We start from the raw sequence: 20,911 nt of genomic DNA on the forward strand, positions 1-20,911 counted from the left end.
ACAATCACGAGAGTGTGAGATGAAGCTTTTTAAATAAATATTTTCTATTGAGAGATATTTGGCATTTAAACTATTCACCGGTGACTTATCGAATCCTTGACAATTAATGCGCTCCATACTAATTCCTTCCATTAATTTTTTCTTAAAACTAAAATTCCCCTTAGATTTACTATATTGCCCCTGAACTTCTACTAATCAATTCCCTTAGCTAAACATAGTGACGTTAGTAACACTAGTTTGACCATAGGTCCCCGTGGGATCGATATCTTTTAAAACTAAAGCGACTGGACTGTGCACTTGCAGTCAAGTACCCGACAGACTATATTTTATATATAGCCAGATCAAGCATCAAGTTTTTGGTGCCGTTGTCGGGGACTTGTTTTAGTCGAATAGTGCGATTCTTTCGTTGCACAGTATAGACTAAGGTAAAAACAAAAACTAATCTTCTCTCCCTTCTTTCCCTGATTGTATGCCAAGTACTCGCTCACAAGGCGATAACTTAGCACCACCAATCCCTGAATTATAGCGTTTCTTATACGTGAGACGCCGAATACACGAATATCAACAAAAGTACGGTATTCCCGATATCTTCTTTCCTCCTAAATCAGAAGAAAAACCAAACATGGCTGAAGAAGGACCACAAAATCGTCCTCTTAAATTCTACGCTACCACGTCCTAACAAGAACCTCACAACAACATTGTTGCCCCCGCTATAAATCGAAACGATTTCAAGCTAAAACCCTCACTATTATCAGCCGTCCAACAACATCAATTTGCTGGAAGTCCTACGGACGATCCTAATGAATACCTGACCAAGTTCGTGCAGTACGCAGATATTGTAAAGGCGAATGGTGTATCTCAAGATGCGATAAGACTGCGCCTCTTTCCTTTCTCACTAAGAGACAGAGCTTGGGCTTGGTTGCAATCCTTGCCATCCAACTCCGTTACAACATGGGAAGAACTGAAGAAAGTTTTCTTATCCCGATACTTTCCGCCGAGCAAAACTGCTATGCTGAGAGCTCAAATCAATGGATTTCGATAAAAAGATGTGGAATCTCTCTACGAAGCGTGAGAGAGATACAAGGATATGATGAGGATATGTCCACATCACGGTCTCGAAGACTGGGTGATCATTCACACATTTTACAATGGACTTCTGTATAACACAAGACTTACAATAGACGCTGCCGCGGGCGGTGCACTTATGGATAAGTCATACACCGAAGCCTATCAACTCATTGAAAACATGACCCAAAACCATTGCCAATTGGGAGGTGAACGAACTCCAGTGGAAAAGTCCCAGAAAAAGGGTGGAATGTACGAAATCAGTAGCCTTGACCATGTTCATGCAAAGGTAGATGCCCTTGTTCAAAAATTAGATAACTTGACCATACCACCCGCAACCACCGTGGCTGCTATAACTCCAAACTGTGAGTTATATGGAAACCCTGGACACACTGCACAAGAATGTCAAATATTAGCAGGAGTCCCAACCGATCAAGTGAATTACACACAAGGAAGTCCCTATTTGAATACCTACATCCCAGGGTGGAAAAACCATCCTAACTTCTCGTATAAGAATAACAATGCCCTGTATGCACCGGGCCAAGCACCAACTGTTCCGCCTGGATATCAAAAGCTAGCTAATAATGCTCCTAACATGCCTAAGAAGTCAAATCTCGAATTAATGATGTAAAGCTTCATAGCTACCCAAGCTCAGACAAACAAAGACTTCTTGAACCAAAACATACATACTAGCGAGCAACTTAAACAACTAGCAAACAAAGTAGACGCCTTAGCCACCCACAATAAAATGCTTGAAACACAGATTTCACAAGTGGCTCAACATCAAGCATCTACAGCCGCTCTAGCTGGACCATTTCCTGGACAACCGCAACCTAATCCAAAGGGACATGCAAATGTCGTTATACTGAGGAGTGGAAAAGAAGTAGATGGACCCGTAGATCCAAGACTCCAAAACTCTGCCATGTACCATAAACCAGATAAAACCTCAACTGAGCAGGTAAATGAACCAAAGGAAACAGAAGATAATACCCAAGAGGCCGAAGAGAAAGAGAAACCTTATGTGCCTCTACCTCCTTATAAACCACCCATTCCGTATCCTCAAAGACTCAAAAGTTCTAAAACTGCGAATCAATTTAGGAAATTTTTTGAACTTCTGAAGCAACTAAACATTACGATACCCTTTACAGAAGCCATCACACAAATGCCCTCCTATGCCAAATTTCTTAAGGAAATCTTGTCCAATAAGAAAAAGATTGAGGATGACGAAACAGTTACACTTACTGCCGAGTGTAGCGCCATAATCCAGAATAACATGCCTCCCAAACTAAAAGACCCAGGTAGTTTCTCCATACCCTGTGTCATTGGAAAATTCGTCATAGACAAAGCTCTATGCGATCTAGGAGCCAACATTAGCGTAATGCCCTTAACCATTTGTAGAAGGCTCAGTATGGGAGAATTAAGGCCGACCAAGATGTCTGTTCAATTGGCTGACCGCTCAATCAAATATCCCGTCGGTATACTAGAGAATGTCCCAATACGTGTAGAACAATTTTACATTCCTACAGACTTTATAATCATGGACATCAAAGAAGACCGCCGGAGCCATAATAGACGTAAAGAGAGGTAAGCTGACATTCGAAGTTGGAGAGGAAAAGGTTGAATTCATCTTAACCCAATTCTTACAAGCACCAGCTATAGACGCCACCTGCTATCTGCTTGATGTCATAGACGAGTGCATGAGAGAGATAGAGATGGAAGAAACCACATATTCTGAAATAATGAAAATCCAAATCCCTCCAATCTTTGAAGATAATAATTGGCATGAACCATACGAAAACGAAAGTCTAAGAGAATGCTTAACACTTACACCCGACCACATGCCATGCCCAAAGAAACCTGACTTGGAATTAAAAGCACTACCAAAGAACCTAAGATATGAATTCCTAGACATTGAACTGAAAATACCAGTAATAGTGAACACTGACTTAGGACAGATGGAAACTGAGAAATTACTAGATGTCCTAAGAAAATACCCAACATCGTTAGGATATAACATCGCCGATCTAAAAGGAATAAGTCTTTCTATCTGTATGCATCGCATTATGTTGGAGGAAGATTGTAAAACCTCTAGAGAGCACCAGAGAAGGATCAACCTAATCCTAAGTACCGTAGTCAAGGATGAAGTAAAGAAACTTCTAGATGCTGGAATCATATACCCGATCTATGATAGTCAATGGGTTAGCCCCGTTCATGTAGTACCCAAGAAAGGAGGTGTTACAGTTGTTAAGAACGAGAAGGGCGAGTCCATAGCACAAAGAGTTGTGACCAGAAGTAGAATGTGCATTGACTATAGAAAACTGAATAAAGTCACTCATAAAGATCATTTCCCTCTACCCTTCATTGACCAAATGCTTGAACGATTGGCTAAGCATTCTCACTTCTGCTATCTAGATGGTTATTCAGGATTCTTTCAAATCCCAATTCATCCTGATGACCAAGAAAAGACTACTTTCACATGCCCCTATGGAACATTCGCTTACCGACGAATGCCATTTGGCTTATGTAACGCTCCCACAACATTTCAAAGATGCATGATGGCGATCTTCGCCGATTTTATAGACGACATCATGGAAGTCTTTATGGATGATTTTTCTGTATGTGGGCAGAGTTTTGAAGGGTGTATATCTAACCTCGAAATGGTACTCGAAAGATGCATGAAAGTAAACCTCGTTTTAAACTGGGAAAAATGCCATTTCATGGTTCAACAAGGAATTGTATTAGGTCACGTGGTATCTGATAGAGGAATTGAAGTAGACAAAGCTAAAATCGAAATCATAGAGAACCTTCAACCTCCGAAAACTGTTCGAGAAATAAGAAGCTTTCTAGGACACGCCGACTTCTACCGACGTTTTATTAAAGATTTCTCGAAAATAACCAAGCCTCTTACAGGATTATTAATGAAAGACGCTGACTTCATATTTGATGAAAAATGCTTAACAGTGTTCAACCAACTGAAAACATCTTTAATCACCACACCCATAATGCAACCACCTGACTAGAGATTACCCTTCGAAATCATGTGCGATGCGAGTGATTACGCAGTAGGCGCAGTACTAGGACAAAGGAAGGATAAGAAGCTTCATGCTATTTACTATGCGAGTAGAACGCTAGATCCTGCGCAAATGAACTACGCCACCATTGAAAAAGAACTTCTAGCAGTCGTGTTCGCTTTGGACAAATTCCGTTCCTACCTAGTAGGGGCAAAAATTATCATCTATGCCGACCACGCCGCTATTAGATATCCATTAAGTAAGAAGGATGCCAAACCAAGACTTTTAAAATGGATCCTGCTCTTACAAGAATTTGATTTAGAGATAAAAGATAAGAAAGGTACTAAAAATGTAGTAGCAGACCACTTATCTCGTATCGAAGGGAATAAACCTGAACAAACCCCAATTAACGATGATTTCCCTTACGAACAACTCATAGCCCAAATGGAAAGTGATATGTCTGAACTAACATTAAACGATACAGAAATAGAAGAACCCGTGGAAGAAGTACATGCGAATGCAACTCTGCCATGGTATGCTGATTTTCTCAACTACCTAGCCGTATGAGTACTTCCACCGGACCTATCTTATCAACAAAAGAAAAAGTTCTTTCATGACCTAAAACAGTATTACTGGGATGAACCTCTTCTTTTCAAAAGAGGTACCGACGGTATCTTCCGTCGATGTGTTTTGGAGGACGAAATACATGATATAATCTGTAACTGCCATTCTGCTCCCTATGGAGGGCATGCAAGTACCTCAAAGACCTGCACTAAGATCATGCAATCAGTCCTCTTCTGGCCTACTCTATGGAAAGACGTCCATAACGCGGTTATAAAAGCGACCGGTGCCAACGCACTGACAACATCTCAAGACGCGATGAAATGCCACAAATGGAAATCTTAGAAGTAGAAGTCTTTGACGTATGGGGGATTGACTTCATGGGACCATTCCCAGCTTCTTTTCGTAATAAATACATACTCGTTACTGTCGACTATGTTTCAAAATGGATCGAGGTTGTAGCCTCTCCAACCAATGACACACGAGTAGTGATCAAGTTGTTAGAAAACATTATCTTTCCCAGATTCGGTGTGCCAAAACTAGTAGTTAGTGACGGTGGCTCCCACTTCATATCGAATATATTTGGAAAACTTCTTCTGAAGTATGGAGTCCGACACCGCGTAGCAACACCGTATCATCCACAAACTAGCGGGCAAGTCGAAGTCTCGAATCGAGAAATAAAACAAATTCTTGAGAAGACCGTAGGAATATCCAGAAAAGACTGGTCATCCAAACTAAATGAAGATTTGTGGGCCTACAGAACGACATACAAAACCCCGATAGGAACCACACCCTTCAAACTAGTTTATGGTAAATCATGCCACCTCCCCGTAGAATTGGAACACAAAGCATATTGGGCAATAAAAACCCTAAATATAAACTACACTTCCGCAGGCGAGAAACGGATTTTGGACATCCACGAATTAGAAGAGCTGAGATTGGACGCTTACGAAAATGCCAGGATCTACAAAGAACGAACCAAAAGATGGCATGACAAACGCATTTCTAGGAAGGAGTTTAAAGTCGGCGACGTAGTGTTGCTATTCAATTCAAGACTTAAACTTTTTCCAGGAAAACTCAAATCTTGGTGGTCTGGTCCTTTCGAGATCACCAAAGTTCTTAATAGTGGTGCGATAGAAATAAAAGGTAGAAATAGTGACCCTTATTTGGCAAGGAAGAAAATAACACCTTAGTGTCCCGCGATGAGCTTTTCATCTTGCTATGTGTCGATCAAGGTCGACATGTCAATATCGTGACATTCATGATGGAAAGATTTGTCCACCTTTCTAAGAATAACCGTACCCCAATAATCATAGGTGGCCTAGTAACCATGATAGCAGACGCCATAGGACTTGTACGCCCACTTTATGAGCTTGTACCTTTAGGAAACATCCGACCAATGGATATCGAATTTTGCTTTAACCGCCAAATCATAGGAAACATTGGGATGGATACCTTTGATTATTTAATCAGTAACGAAGTGGTTTGAATATTCACCTTGCCTAACCATGAGAAAACGAGTGTTCACAACCGCGATAACTGGCTCTATGACTTAGAGGAACACCCTATTGATCCACCTTCACCTCCCGCGACTCCGCCTAAATATGAGTGTATCAATGACCCTATCCTTATGGAAGAATCTGACCCTGAAACACCTGCCAACTATTATAACATTGATGAACCGGTTCCTCCATCATACTCTGATAATCATACCATGCTCATCACACGTCTAAATGGTTTTCAAGCTTACATCACACTTGTGAAAGAAGAGATAAAACTCATACGCTTTGATGTCCTAGGCCTGATGGATATAGCCGTTGAGTAGTTTCATCATCTGAACGAAGTTGTCGCTGTATTGGGACAAAACCGTGGCTAATACTACTGACCACTGATTTCTCCTACTCGCACTAAGCAATGAGGACACTGCTTTGTTTTGTGTGAGGAGGGAGCACATTTATTTTACTACCTTTGTTATTTTATTGCTTTTGTCTGCTATGTTATCACTACAATTTTTTTCCTATGTTACATTTAATTTCAATTTATTAATTCAATTGCTATTCATTTATTTATGCTTATTCATTTATTTATGCTTATTCATTTATTTATTTATTTTTGCATTTGTGCTGTTAAAATTAAATTGCTTAGTTATCATTTTTGTTGTTATCATATGCTGCTGAAACCTGTGTTGAAAAATTGAAAATCAGCGTGTGGCGACCGTCACATATAGGGTGACGTCCGTCTCACAGACGTGACGACCGTCACAGATCTGCCACGATCGTCACACGACATGCAAATGACCGTTGCAGACGACCGTTACGCATCCGTTACGCGTGACGACCGTCACACCCTTGTGACGACCGTCACGAATTCCAGAGAGCTCGCCTATAAATGCAGGCGCTCTTTCTTTCTTCTTCCTCATCAATCACCACTCTCTTACATTCTGCTCTTCATCTGTTAAATTCTTTACATTCTCTTCAAGCGTGTAACTCACAAATTTTCCATCCCACCCACCAATACCAAAAGTTTCACCTTACAAATGGCCCGTTGTAGCACCTCAAATTTGCACCCTACCATTGTTTACATTCATTTCATATTAGGTCATAGCATTAACAATGTCCACTGCATAACATTGCATTGTCCATTTGCCCAAGAGCAAGCTCAGTTGATGGATCAGGTCAAATTGATCAGGAGAATCAGTCAATCAAGCAGGCATGTGCTATTTTCATTGGAACCAAGCCCTATGGTTGATTTATCAAGTTCATATGGTTTAAGTATCATTGTGAAGTGATTTGGACAAAGATTGGATGATCAAAGCTCAACAGTCAAGCTGAATTTCTTCAGAAACCATAGAAAGTCAACTGTAGTCAACTGTAGTCAACTGTGGTCAACTGTGCCCGATTTTATGGATTGGAAGGTGGGAAATGGTTTGAAAGGCCTCATTCATGTCCATATGAGTCTCACTTGACATATCAAAGACCAAGGTTGAAGATTTGGAGGTCAGACAGAAATTTCCAAAAATAGCAGGTGACCTGTAATTTCAGCTGCCCAAAATGGAAACTTTTTCCCCTCAAAATAACTTCATCATACAAGCTTCAAATGGAATTTTGTCCAACATGAAAGTTGAAGAGCTTGACCTCACCTTTCCAAAAAGTCCAAGAACTTGAAAATCCAATGCATGGTTGGAAAATTAGGGCTCAGTGAATTTCAGAAATGACCCATAATCAGGAGGCCATAATCTCCACATGGTTTGTCCAAATTGCAAGTTCTTTATATGCACAAACTCCATTTGACATGTACTTTCATGGTGCATAATTGGATTTTCTCAAAAGTGGCCAGTGCAAAAAGTCAAATTTCAACTGGACAGTTAAATGGACCAGGGGCAAAATTGTCCAACTTGTGAAATAATTGGAATTTTTGAGTGGGGATCTTTGCAACACCTCACAAATGGCATTTGAAAGTTGTTGGAATCATCATTTCATGGCTAGGCTTCATGGTTTGGAAATTGGCTTGTGGAATGAAAGTGCAAAATTGGACAAAGTGCAATTACATGGTGAAAATGAGAAATATGTATCCAATGAGAGTGAAACAAGTTGCAACAGCTCACACATGTCATTTAGAGAGTGTGTGAGCTATCCATGAGCTGGCATTGGCTTGTATGTGAAAATACCATTTTGCCCCTCACTTGGAAATTAACATTTTCACTAATCAAATGCAAGTTGGCTAATTACATGATTAAGCTTGGATTAAGGTATCATATATATTCATAATCACATTCTAATCATAACAGAAACTCACACTTCCCAAAATCAGATCTGAAAACTCTCCAATTCTCTCAATTCCCTCAAGAACACAAAACCTTCAAATCCAAAGAACTTCTTCAATCCTTGATCAATCTTGGAAATTCCTTTTGCATTGATCTTCAATCATCATCTCCTTGAACTGTTTGTGGCATTCAACATCCAAAACCGTGCAAAACGCAACTGTACAAGATGGCATCATCAATGGTGAATCGCGGATTCGTGCGCCAGGAGTGAAAGCAGTTCAATCTGAGCCTAACATCCATCTTCCTGAAGCGTGTTCTGTATCTGTTTTGGACTTATAGGCCTGGAAGCATCGAAATCGACACTGTCTTCAAAATCAAGGTCAGTACTCGAGTTGCACGATTTTTCAATTGGTCATGTGCGTGTTATAGTTCGTTAAACATAGATTGTGGTGATGTGGTTGGTTTATGAAATAGATGACTGTAGCTCATGAAATCTGGATTTGAAGTTTCGAACCAAAACCCTAAGTTGATCGATTCGTGTGATATAGCAACATTTAGGTTAGATTAAGTCGATATTTGGATTGTACATGTTAAGACGGTTCGAACGGCTATTCATTTGCGCATTTTGGTGTTGATTTGAGATTTTGATGTTCATGCGTGTTCTTGTGGAAACTGGAATGAAAACGATGATAATAGAGTGTTTGATCTTCATTTTGGTTTGAAAATTTGAATTAGCAGTTTACCGCCCCCGCGCCATGTAATTACGGATCTGCCACTGGATAATTCATTTAAATTATATTAATTCATAAAAATTCTAAAAAATTCATAAAGACTTTAAAAAATTCATAAAAAATCAGAAAAATGTGGAAATTTTTGTGTTGACTTTGTTGTTGACTGTAGGATTTATTTGACTCATTTTTGAAGGTTGTGCCTGGTAGGAATTTTGTTTGACCTAGGCTTGTTTCACATGTACTCATTTTTGATACATTCTACCAAATCCAATGTGAAATGCTCATAGTGTGAAATAAATTCTTGAAAATTTTTGTGATGATTGTGGACTGATCAATGTTTATTTACATGTAAATTTCATGAATTTTTGATACCTGGTCATTGAGTTACGAATTTTGGAACTTAGGTGTGACAATGTGTGTCACACCTCATTATGTCAACTTGCTGGATTTTTTTGAGTGACCTATACTTGTTGGAATAATGTGAAATTTTGCATGATGGTTCATTAACATGTTAAGATGCTATGTGAATTTTTGTGGAATTTTATGTGGCATTTTCAAATTGATTGCTATTTTTCATCTCTGTTGGTCAATAGTGCAAGTTCATGTGACATAGGTTGGTAGATTTAATGTGAAATGCTCATATGGTATTGAATGATCATGAAATTTGGTATGCTTGTAATAGACACATGATGGAACATCCCTGTTTTGGTCCCATGCATTTATTTATTGTTTTCATTGAGTTGTGAATTTTGAGGTAAATGCATGGGTTGATAGTGTGAATTGGAGCATGAAATTGTGTCTGTTTTTGTTGATTTCTATTGACATGGTTCTCTTTGCCCAATTAAGCTGAAATTTGGTGTGCCATACCTGGATTAGGTCCTGTTTAGGTGTAATTTATTTGAGATTTTTTGGATTTGTTTTGATATGGATTTGAATGCAATAGTTCTGTTTGGATGTTGGGTGTTCCATTTGAACTAGTTTGGATTGTTTTGTGCATAAAAGGAACATGGTGAATGATATGAACATGGGACTAATTGTGTTGGCTTTTGTTTGATATTAATTTGAGTTTGGTTAGGGATACCTTGCTGTTTAGGAATTTTTCTTGCCTTTGGACCCTAGGCTTGGCCTAGTGGTCTAGTTGCTAACATTTGATTGATTTTTCAGGATGAAAAGGTGCAATGTGAATGGAGAATGATCCAAGTCAATTCAATTGATGTTGTTTGATGTTTGTACACTAATATAACTTTGTTTTGTAGGTTGTGAAGTTTGGGATTGAGCTTTGAGCTTGCTTTGTTGTGCATTAGTTTGTATAGTCTGGATGATTAATACTTGCTGTTTACCTTTGTCTGTCTGAGTACTAACTGTGTTTGATTGTTTCCAGGTACTTTTAGTTGCTCAGTTCCTTGTGAACTTTTGCTTTGCTTTGCTTAAGCAACTTGCATTGAGGTATAACTTCCTAACTTCATGTAGTCTGGAGACCCGGTCTGTTATTTGACCGGGCAAACTGTCTGAAGTCCTCCTTAAGAGGCAATGATTGTGGTTGTTTATTTTTCGTGCCAAGCAGGTGAAAGTCCTCTAAAAGAGGCAATTGGTGGAGGTTAGGGATAAGCAATCTATCCCCCACTATTCAGTTGAGTCTTCTCCTTGCTCCCATTGCATGGTTGTAGCATTGAAATCCAAGCCCAAGATCTTGTGCAGTGCACATTGTGTCAGAGTCTCTGAGTATAGAAGGGTTCCCCCATTCTGGACCCATGCTCATTTGTCAGAAGCTCTCCCTGGTCAGGGATAAGAGCTGTGAGGTCTGATCCTCACTTCATCCTTTCATCTGCTTCACCTTAGCCCCTCAATGGCAAGGTTAAGAGCAAAAACAGCCTGTACAGATGACTTGCTGAGGCAGTCAAACCTATTGATTGAGCCCCCTTGTTTGGTTATAGCGTGTGCTATGTGGATATATGATTGACATGCTTGTTTGAGATGCTTGTTCTCATTTGATGTGTGCTTGCTTCTTTCCTGGTTAGGATAGGCTTGCTTATGCAAGTAGGATAGAAACCTTAACTTAGGGTTGACTTTGCATGACAACATCTAGGCTCGAGTCGTAGTCTCCCTAGTGTTGTGTCTCCCTCTGTTATCTGGTTAGGCTAGATCCTTTGTCCCTGCGTAGGGGAACTACATCGCCCTGATCTTCACACCAGATGAAGTATGTAGGCAGGAGATTGAGCTGATCTCTCCGGGCGCCTTTTTCTTTTGTGTGTGTTGTTTGACAAAGGCTAGGCTCGAGTCCCTGACTCCTTAGCCAGTTATTGTTTGTTTGTTTGCTTGATTGTATGTTGTTTGGTGTTTTGGGTTCGGATGCTGACGTAAGTCCAGTGATTGGCTGTCGGGCTCCAGGTTCGCCCTTTTGAGTGTGTTTTGGTTCGGATGCCGACATAATTCCATCAATTGGTTGTCGGGCTCTATGTTTGCCCTTTTGAGTGTGTTTTGGTTCGGATGCCGACATAATTCCATCAATTGGTTGTCGGGCTCCACGTTTGCCTTTGCCTGTGTTTGTTTGTGTGCGTGTTAGCCGAGCTACGGATGCTCTGATTCTCCTTCGTCCAAAGGAGATACGTATGCATAGGATGCGATATCCTAGTGAGCATGTGTCGTTTCCCCGTCGAACTACTTTGACTCTGATGTCTATGCTTGATAGACTAAGTAGGCCCAGGATGCGATATCCTGCCGAGTCAGTTTCAGTCTTGTTTGTTTCTTGTGTCTCTTTCAGCCAGTGTGTGTGTGTTTTGAGCAGTGTTTTAGCAACCATTCTCCCTCCTATTGTGCGTGGATCCCGTCGAGTACGACGGATGCGTAGGGGTGCTAATACCTTCCCTTCGCATAACCGACTCCCGATCCCATTCTCTTTGGTCGCGAGACCATGCTTTTTCCAGGTTTACTCTGAGCGTTTCCTTTCCCTCTTTTGGGATAAATAACGCACGGTGGCGGCTCTGTTGTTCTTGTTTTCCCGCCGGTTTTTCGCGTAATGCGACAGCTGGCGACTCTGCTGGGGACGAAACGAGAAGTTGACCTGTGCTGGTCCTTCTTCCCTAAGCGAGTCTCTCCTAGCGCTCTCTAGGTTAGGGCTTTGGTTGTTATATGCTGCTTTATTTATTGCATTCATTTCATTTACTGTTTGCATTCAATGTGTGCATTAATGTTTGCATTCATTCATTTCATCTGCTGTGCTGGCTGTGTGTTCTCTGATTGGGGGTGGGTGACACTTGAGGTAAAAGGCCCAATACCCAGGCTATGAGTGCAATCTAGGAAGCCTAGGAATAGAGTGAGTCATGGGAAGCGGGTGGTATGCGCCACTTAGCGGAACATGGACGTCACGAGCAGTTCAGACCCTGGTGGGGTATCATCGTTGCATACTTCAGGTGTGTATATGATGGTATTCTGCGAAAGGTTATTTATGCTGCGTTTCTTTCGACCTTACCCTGGCCTAGATGACACCCGTGAGTGGGGAGGGAATGATCATTTTAACAGGTACAAATGGTGACTCAGGGTTCCGTTGGTGACTCAGTATTCTCAGATTGGGTTCAGATGACGGTTGACCAGTCGAATTTGGGTTTCAGATGAATTGTTGTTCAGAGTTCGAGCCGAAGCTTCGATCCTGTGTTCAGAGATGCACAACTTGCCAGTCGTGTCTGCATCATGTGCATCATAGCATGTTTATTTTTCAAAAGAAATGCAAAAAAAAAATTGAAAAAAAATGAAAAAAAAAGAAAAAAGAGAAAAAAACTAATCCCTGCATGCATATCATTTCTCAGGTACATTCCAGAGCTTGATTCATTGATAGAGATGGCAACAGTTCCTGAGCCAAAGCGGAAGACCTGTTCCTATAGCTTTCACCGTGAGCCTCTGACGTCTCTGATTGAGTTGAGCAGTTTTGTGACCAGTGATCATCTGAAGGGGTTCATTGATAGGTATGGGGATATTCTGACTCTGTTGAAGATGGTAGTCGACCCAGTGCCGTTGCAGACTCTTCTTCAGTTTTATGACCCAGAGCTTAGATGTTTCACTTTCCAGGACTATCAGTTGGCGCCTACTCTCGAGGAGTACTCCATCCTGTTGGGTGTCCCGATTCAGCATCAGATTCCTTTCTTGGACGTCCCGAAGGACGCCGATTTCAGGGTTATTGCTAGAGCTCTTCATCTGAGTATCAGAGAGATCAGTGACAGTTGGAAGACCAGTGGAGATGTTGTGGGTCTACCTTTGAAGTTTCTGCTGAGAGTTGCTAGAGGAGAAGCGGATAAGGGAAATTGGGGAGCTTTTCATGCCCAGCTCGCTGTCATGATCTATGGGATCGTTCTGTTTCCGAGTATGCCAAATTTTGTTGACTATGCTGCAGTCTGCATCTTTATTGGAGGGAATCCAGTCCCTACCCTGTTAGCTGACACTTACTATGCTATTCACAGTAGGCATGGTAAGGGTGGTGCTATCAGATGTTGTCTCCCATTGTTGCTCAGATGGTTTATGTCTCTCCTACCAGTCAGCGAGCCGTTTGTTGATGCTCAAAGCACTTATAGGTGGACTCAGAGGGTGATGTCTCTTACGTCATATGACATCAGATGGCATTCTTACCGGATGGATGTGCGAGATGTTATTATGAGTTGTGGAGAATTCCGGAACGTGCCACTTGTGGGGACCAAGGGTTGCATCAATTACAACCCAGTTCTTTCTCTTCGCCAGTTGGGGTTCATTATGAGTAGAAGGCCACTTGAAGCTGAAATAGCTGAGAGTGTGTATTTTGAGAAGCGTACTGACCCTGTTAGATTGGAGCAGATCGGGAAAGCTTGGAGGTCTATTGGTGTCAGAGATGGATCCGTTTTAGGGAAGAAGTTTGCCATTGTTATGCCTGATTACACTGATTGGGTGAAGAAGAGAGTGGAAACTTTGCTGTTGCCCTATGATAGGATGAATCCGTTGCAAGTGCAACCACCCTTGATTCTTGCTGATACTGTGCCAGCTGAGCAGTATAAGCTAGCCTTGATGGAGAATCGTCGCTTGAAGGAGAAAGAGCAAGACGCCCAGATGGAGTTGTATCAGGCCAAAGCTGATAGGCTGAATTTGACTCATCAGCTCAGAGATGCCCAGAGTGCAGGTGTTGGTGGGGTGAGGAGCGAGAAGAGATCTTATTCAGAGATGGAGAGTTTGCTAGATGCGGAGCACAGAGAGTGTTTGAGGTTGCAGAGATCCGAAGCCAGTTATCTGAAGAAGATCAGAGACTTGGAGAAGCAACTCAGAGACAAAGATATCCAGTTGAAGAAAGAAGTCGACCAGAGACTTGCATCAGAGACCCAGCTTGGGGCAGAGGTTATTGAGCTTAGAAGACAGTTGAAGGAGAAGATCACTCCCTTGCCAGAATGTTCAGAGTGTGAACTGTTGATAGACCAGTGTCACTACTTGAAGACGCTCATTCCTGGAAGTAACTTGTCTTAGCTTGCATTTCCTGATGTTTATGTTGAGAATCACCCCAGGCTTGTTGGGTGGGATTCTTTGTTGTACCTTGTTGGATATTTGGATCTTTGTTGTATGATCCAGTTGCTCATTTATAGATGAGATTTTTGGTTTCTCTTTACTCAGTACCCTGTTGTATGATGATGCTGTATCTCCCTGTTGCTTGGTGTTGTTGCAGGTTGTTGTTTCTTGAGATGAATCAGGCTCCTTGAATGCCTGAGAGATGAACATTTCATGTGCATCATATGCATTAGCATCATATTCATAACATTTGCATAACAGGTGTTCTTGTGCCGACTTCTCACTCTGGTTCCTGTGTCAGGCAGGATAGCTGATCAGCGACCACACCGGTATTCTACAAGACTTAATCAGCGAAGAAGTATGGATCAGGTTCAGACTGAACTAGCTGAGATGAGGGCGAACATGGCCCAGTTTTTGACTATGATGCAAGGGGTTGCTCAGGGTCAGGAGGAGCTCCGCGCTTTGGTTCAGAGACAGGAAACGGTTATTCAGGCGTCTAACCGTGGTTCACCTATTGCTCCACCTGGTTTCGAAACTGTTAATGTCAACGTTGCTGCTGCTCCTGGTCATGGTTATGCTACGGGAGAAGAACTCCAAGGCATAAGGATCAATGGTCAGCCTCTTGCTGCAGAGGTCAATGCCAGAGCTACCAGGGCTCCGGCACGTCATCCAGCTCCTCTTGACGACAGACAAGAAGACATGTTCACGATGATGAGTGAGGATGATGGTGATGTTGCTAGAATGGAAGATAGGGATCGTAAGGTCGATGCCCTAGCTGAAAAAATCCGGGCGATGGAATGCCAGAACTCTCTTGGGTTCGATGTCACTAATATGGGGTTGGTCGAAGGTCTGAGGATTCCCCACAAATTCAAAGCGCCCACCTTTGACAAGTACAACGGTACTTCTTGCCCTCGCACCCACGTGCAGGCTTATTATCGGAAGATCTCGGCATATACAGATGACGAGAAAATGTGGATGTACTTCTTTCAAGATAGCCTATCTGGGGCATCTCTGGATTGGTACATGGAACTCAAGCGAGATTCTATCCGATGTTGGAGGGATCTGGGAGAAGCTTTTATCAGACAATATAAACACAACATGGACATGGCACCGAGCCGGACTCAGCTGCAGAGTCTGTGCCAGAAAAATAATGAAAGCTTCAAGGAATACGCCCAGAGGTGGCGTGAGCTTGCTGCCAGAGTGCAACCCCCTATGCTGGAAAGGGAGTTGACGGATATGTTCATTGGCACACTTCAGGGAGTGTTCATGGACCGAATGGGGAGTTGCCCATTCGGAAGCTTCTCTGATGTGGTGATCTGCGGTGAAAGGACCGAGAGTTTGATCAAAGCTGGAAAGATCAACGATGTGGGTTCCTCTTCATCAAAGAAACCTTTCTCTGGGGCACCTCGCCGTAGAGAAGGTGAAACCAATGCTGTTCAGCACCGCCGAGGTCAGAACAGAAATCAGCATCAATATAGACAGGTTGCTGCAGTGACCATTCCTGCACCGCAACAACGTCAACCTCCGCAACAACCCAGACAACAACAACAGCAGCAACGTCCTTATCAGCCGAGGCAGAGGCTGCAACCGGATAGAAGGTTTGACCCGTTGCCCATGTCGTATGCTGAGCTTCTACCTGAGTTGCTCAAGTTGGGCTTCGTAGAATTGAGAACGATGGCTCCACCAACTGTTTTGCCACCTGGGTACGATGCAAATGTCCGGTGTGATTTCCATTCCGGAGCACCCGGGCATAATATAGAGAAATGTCGGGCTTTTCAGCATAAAGTCCAAGATCTGATCGATTCTAAGGCGATCAATTTCTCCCCTGTGCCGAATGTTGTTAACAATCCCATGCCCGCGCATGGCGCTCACCGGGTAAACTGTATTGAAGGGGTTGAATCTGAAGATCTGGTGATCAGTGTGGATGAGATTCAGACTTCTCTGTTGGTTGTCAAAGACCGTTTGCTGAGAGCTGGTGTTCATCCGGGTTGTGCTAAAACTTGTTTGGGCTGTGCAGAGTCAGAGAATGGGTGTGAACTACTGAGGGCTGGTATCCAGGGTTTGATGGATCGAGGCTGTATTCAGTTTGGTAGGGCCGATAACAGAGATCATGGGGCAGTGTCTACTGTCACCATCTTTTTCAAGCCATCTGAAGGGCGTGCGCCTACAACCAGTGGTAATCCAGTTACCATATACACACCAGTTGCTGCCAACACTCCTACAACAATCGTCGCTCCGGTCAAAAGAGCCGAGAATAATAATGCTGTGCCTTGGAGGTATGATAATGCCTACCGAAGCAACCGGAGGGCTGAGAACAGGGTCAAGCCTTCTAATCAAGCGCCCGTGACAATTTATGCACCTGCCGGTAAAGCTCCGGTCTTTGCGAGTCCTGCTGTGGACAATGTGGGTGGACCAGGAGGCTTTACCCGCAGCGGACGGCTGTTTGCGCCTCAACAATTGAGAGATGCCAACGCTGAGGCATCTGTTAAAGCTAAGGGCAAACAGGCCGTTGTTGATGAAGTTCCTGCTCAAGCGAATGTGCCTGGTGGCTCGTTTGAAAAGGATGTGGAAGAATTTATGAGGATAATTAAAAAGAGTGACTACAAGATTGTAGATCAGCTCAATCAAACTCCCTCCAAAATCTCCATTCTTTCTCTGCTGTTGTGCTCTGAGGCACATAGAGACGCCTTGCTGAAAATGTTAAACATGGCGTATGTACCTCAGGAGATTTCGGTCAATCAACTGGAAGGTGTAATTGCTAATGTGAGTACCCGACACGGCGTGGGGTTCACAGATCTTGATTTGACACCCGAAGGTCGGAATCACAACAAGGCCTTGCACATCACCATGGAGTGCAAGGGGGCCGTACTATCTCATGTCTTGGTGGACACCGGATCTTCGTTGAACGTGCTGCCTAAGCAAATCCTGAAGAAGATACCGGTTGAAGGGGTTGTGCTGACGCCGAGTGACCTAGTTGTTCGTGCATTTGATGGATCCAAGCGTTCTGTCTTTGGTGAGATCACTTTGCCTATAAAGATAGGTCCGGAGGAGTTTGACATCGTCTTCTATGTCATGGACATCCAGCCTGCTTACAGTTGTCTTCTGGGACGTCCGTGGATACATGCAGCGGGAGCAGTCTCATCGACTCTCCACCAGAAGCTCAAATACGTCTGGAACGGTCAGATTGTGACCGTATGCGGTGAAGAGGACATCTTGGTGAGTCATTTATCCTCGTTCAAATATGTCGAGGTGGATGGCGAGATCCATGAGACTTTGTGCCAGGCGTTTGAGACTGTGGCGCTTGAGAAGGTAGCCTATGCTGAGCAGAGGAAGCCAGGTGCTTCGATCACTTCTTACAAGCAAGCTAAGGAGGTTGTTGACTCTGGTAAGGCCGAGGGCTGGGGCAAGATGGTGGACTTGCCCGTCAAAGAAGACAAATTTGGCATTGGTTATGAGCCTCTCCGAGCAGAGCAGGGGGCAGCAGGTCCTAGTACCTTCACCAGCGCGGGGCTGATGAATCACGGTGCCGTCTTTGCAACCGATGTGGAAGATGTCGACAGTGATTGTGATCTCGACTGCTGGGTCCGCCCGAGTGCGCCAGGGGAAGTGATCAACAACTGGACTGCAGAGGATATAGTCCAAGTTACTCTTCATACAGAGTAATTTTCTTTTGTTTTTTTCATTCTGCATAAAACCCTACGTTCTGCCCAAGGCGTAGTGGTTCATTGTAGGGCCTCATGTTTTCAATGATTATCATTAATAAAGGACGTTTTGCAAACAATTTTGTGATCCCTGTCTTTCTATTTGTTTTAATTTTCAAAAAAATAAAAATGGCAATGTTTTTGTTTTTGTGACTTTCTTGAACTCTTTTTCTAAAATAAAGCATTAAACATGCAGAATTGATCTTATGGCATCCACTATGAACAAATCTGTTATGGCTCAGTATGATTTCGACAATCCCATCTACCAAGCTGAAGAGGAGAGTGATGAAGACAGTGAACTCCCGAAAGAATTGGCTAGATTGTTGAAGCAGGAGGAAAGAGTCATCCAACCTCATCAGGAAGAGTTGGAGATTGTGAATCTTGGTACTGAGGACGCCAGAAGGGATATCAAGATTGGGGCTGCTTTGAAACCTGAGGTCAAGAGCAGGTTGATTGAAATGCTGAGAGAGTATGTGGAGATATTCGCCTGGTCTTATCAAGATATGCCTGGGCTGAATACTGATATCGTGGTTCATAGACTACCTCTCAGAGATGATTGTCCTTCGGTCAAGCAGAAGCTTCGTAGAACGAGTCCTGATATGGCAGTAAAGATCAAGGAAGAGGTTCAGAAGCAGTTCGATGCTGGGTTCTTGTCAGTAACAACTTACCCGCCGTGGGTTGCCAACATCGTTCCTGTGCCGAAGAAGGATGGCAAAGTCAGGATGTGTGTCGATTACCGGGATTTGAACAGAGCGAGTCCGAAAGATGATTTCCCATTACCTCACATTGATGTATTGGTTGATAACACGGCTCAATCCTCGGTATTCTCTTTCATGGATGGTTTCTCGGGCTATAATCAGATCAAGATGGCGCCAGAGGACATGGAAAAGACGACATTCATTACACCTTGGGGCACGTTCTGCTATAAGGTGATGCCATTTGGGCTGAAGAATGCCGGTGCTACCTATCAGAGGGCAATGATGACTCTCTTTCATGACATGATGCACAAAGAGATTGAAGTGTATGTGGATGATATGATTGCGAAGTCGCAGACAGAAGAGGAGCACCTGGTAAATCTGCAGAAGTTGTTTGACAGGTTGGTCAAGTTCAAACTGAGGCTGAATCCGAACAAGTGTACGTTTGGTGTGAGATCAGGGAAGCTGTTAGGCTTCATTGTCAGTGAGAAAGGGATTGAGGTTGATCCAGCAAAAGTCAAGGCTATTCAGGAGATGCCTGAACCGAGAACAGAAAAGCAGGTTCGTGGGTTTTTAGGGAGACTGAACTACATTGCAAGGTTCGTATCTCACCTAACTGCCACGTGTGAACCGATATTCAAATTGCTTAGAAAGAATCAGGCGATCAAGTGGAATGATGATTGTCAGAAAGCTTTTGACAAGATAAAAGAATATTTACAGAAACCTCCAATCCTGATCCCTCCCGTCCCAGGGAGACCATTGATAATGTACCTGTCAGTTACCGAGAACTCAATGGGGTGTGTATTGGGACAGCATGACGAGTCTGGTCGAAAAGAGCATGCCATATACTACCTTAGCAAAAAGTTTACCGACTGTGAAATCAAATATTCACAGCTTGAGAAAACTTGTTGTGCTTTGGCCTGGGCTGCTCGCCGACTGAGGCAGTATATGCTGAACCATACTACCTTGTTGATTTCTAAGATGGATCCAGTGAAATATATCTTTGAGAAGCCGGCTCTCACCGGACGTGTTGCCCGTTGGCAGATGATTTTAACTGAGTATGATATCCAGTACACGTCTCAGAAGGCTATCAAAGGTAGTGTATTGTCAGACTATCTCGCCGAACAACCGATCGACGACTATCAGCCTATGATGTTTGAATTCCCTGATGAAGACATCATGTATCTAAAGATGAAAGATTGTGACGAGCCGCTTGTCGAGGAAGGACCGGATCCTGATGACAAGTGGACATTGATGTTTGATGGGGCCGTGAATGTGAATGGTAATGGTGTTGGTGCAGTATTGATCAATCCTAAAGGTGCTCATATACCTTTTTCTGCCAGATTGACGTTTGATGTCACCAACAATGAAGCTGAGTATGAGGCTTGTATCATGGGGATAGAGGAAGCCATTGATTTGAGAATCAAAACTCTTGACATATTTGGAGATTCCGCTCTAGTGATCAATCAGGTCAATGGAGACTGGAATACGAACCAGCCACATTTGATTCCGTATAGAGATTACACCAGAAGAATACTGACGTTCTTCAAAAAGGTGAAGTTGTATCATGTCCCCCGGGACGAGAATCAGATGGCTGATGCCTTGGCTACTTTATCCTCTATGATAAAAGTTCATTGGTGGAATCATGTGCCACATGTTGCAGTGAATCGACTCGAGAGGCCTGCGTATGTGTTTGCAGCCGAGTCTGTTGTTGCGATTGATGAGAAACCGTGGTATTATGACATCAAGAACTTCCTCAAGACTCAGGAATATCCTGAAGGTGCATCGAAGAATGACAAGAAAACCCTGAGAAGGCTAGCTGGAAGCTTTTATCTGAATCAGGATGATGTGCTGTATAAGAGAAACTTTG

At 42.9% G+C, this 20,911-nt stretch overlaps 1 non-coding gene across 1 annotated transcript; it reads right to left on the reverse strand.

Annotated features, from left to right (window-relative positions):
- Nucleotides 1–1,009: 1,009 nt before the first annotated feature.
- Nucleotides 1,010–1,116, reverse strand: LOC127099553 (small nucleolar RNA R71). Its single transcript, XR_007794044.1, has one exon. It is a non-coding gene; the product is annotated as a small nucleolar RNA R71 (small nucleolar RNA).
- Between the last annotated feature and the right edge of the window lie 19,795 nt (nt 1,117–20,911).

Source organism: Lathyrus oleraceus, chromosome 6, assembly GCF_024323335.1.
Source record: "Lathyrus oleraceus cultivar Zhongwan6 chromosome 6, CAAS_Psat_ZW6_1.0, whole genome shotgun sequence".
NCBI classification, from domain to species: Eukaryota; Viridiplantae; Streptophyta; class Magnoliopsida; order Fabales; family Fabaceae; genus Lathyrus; species Lathyrus oleraceus.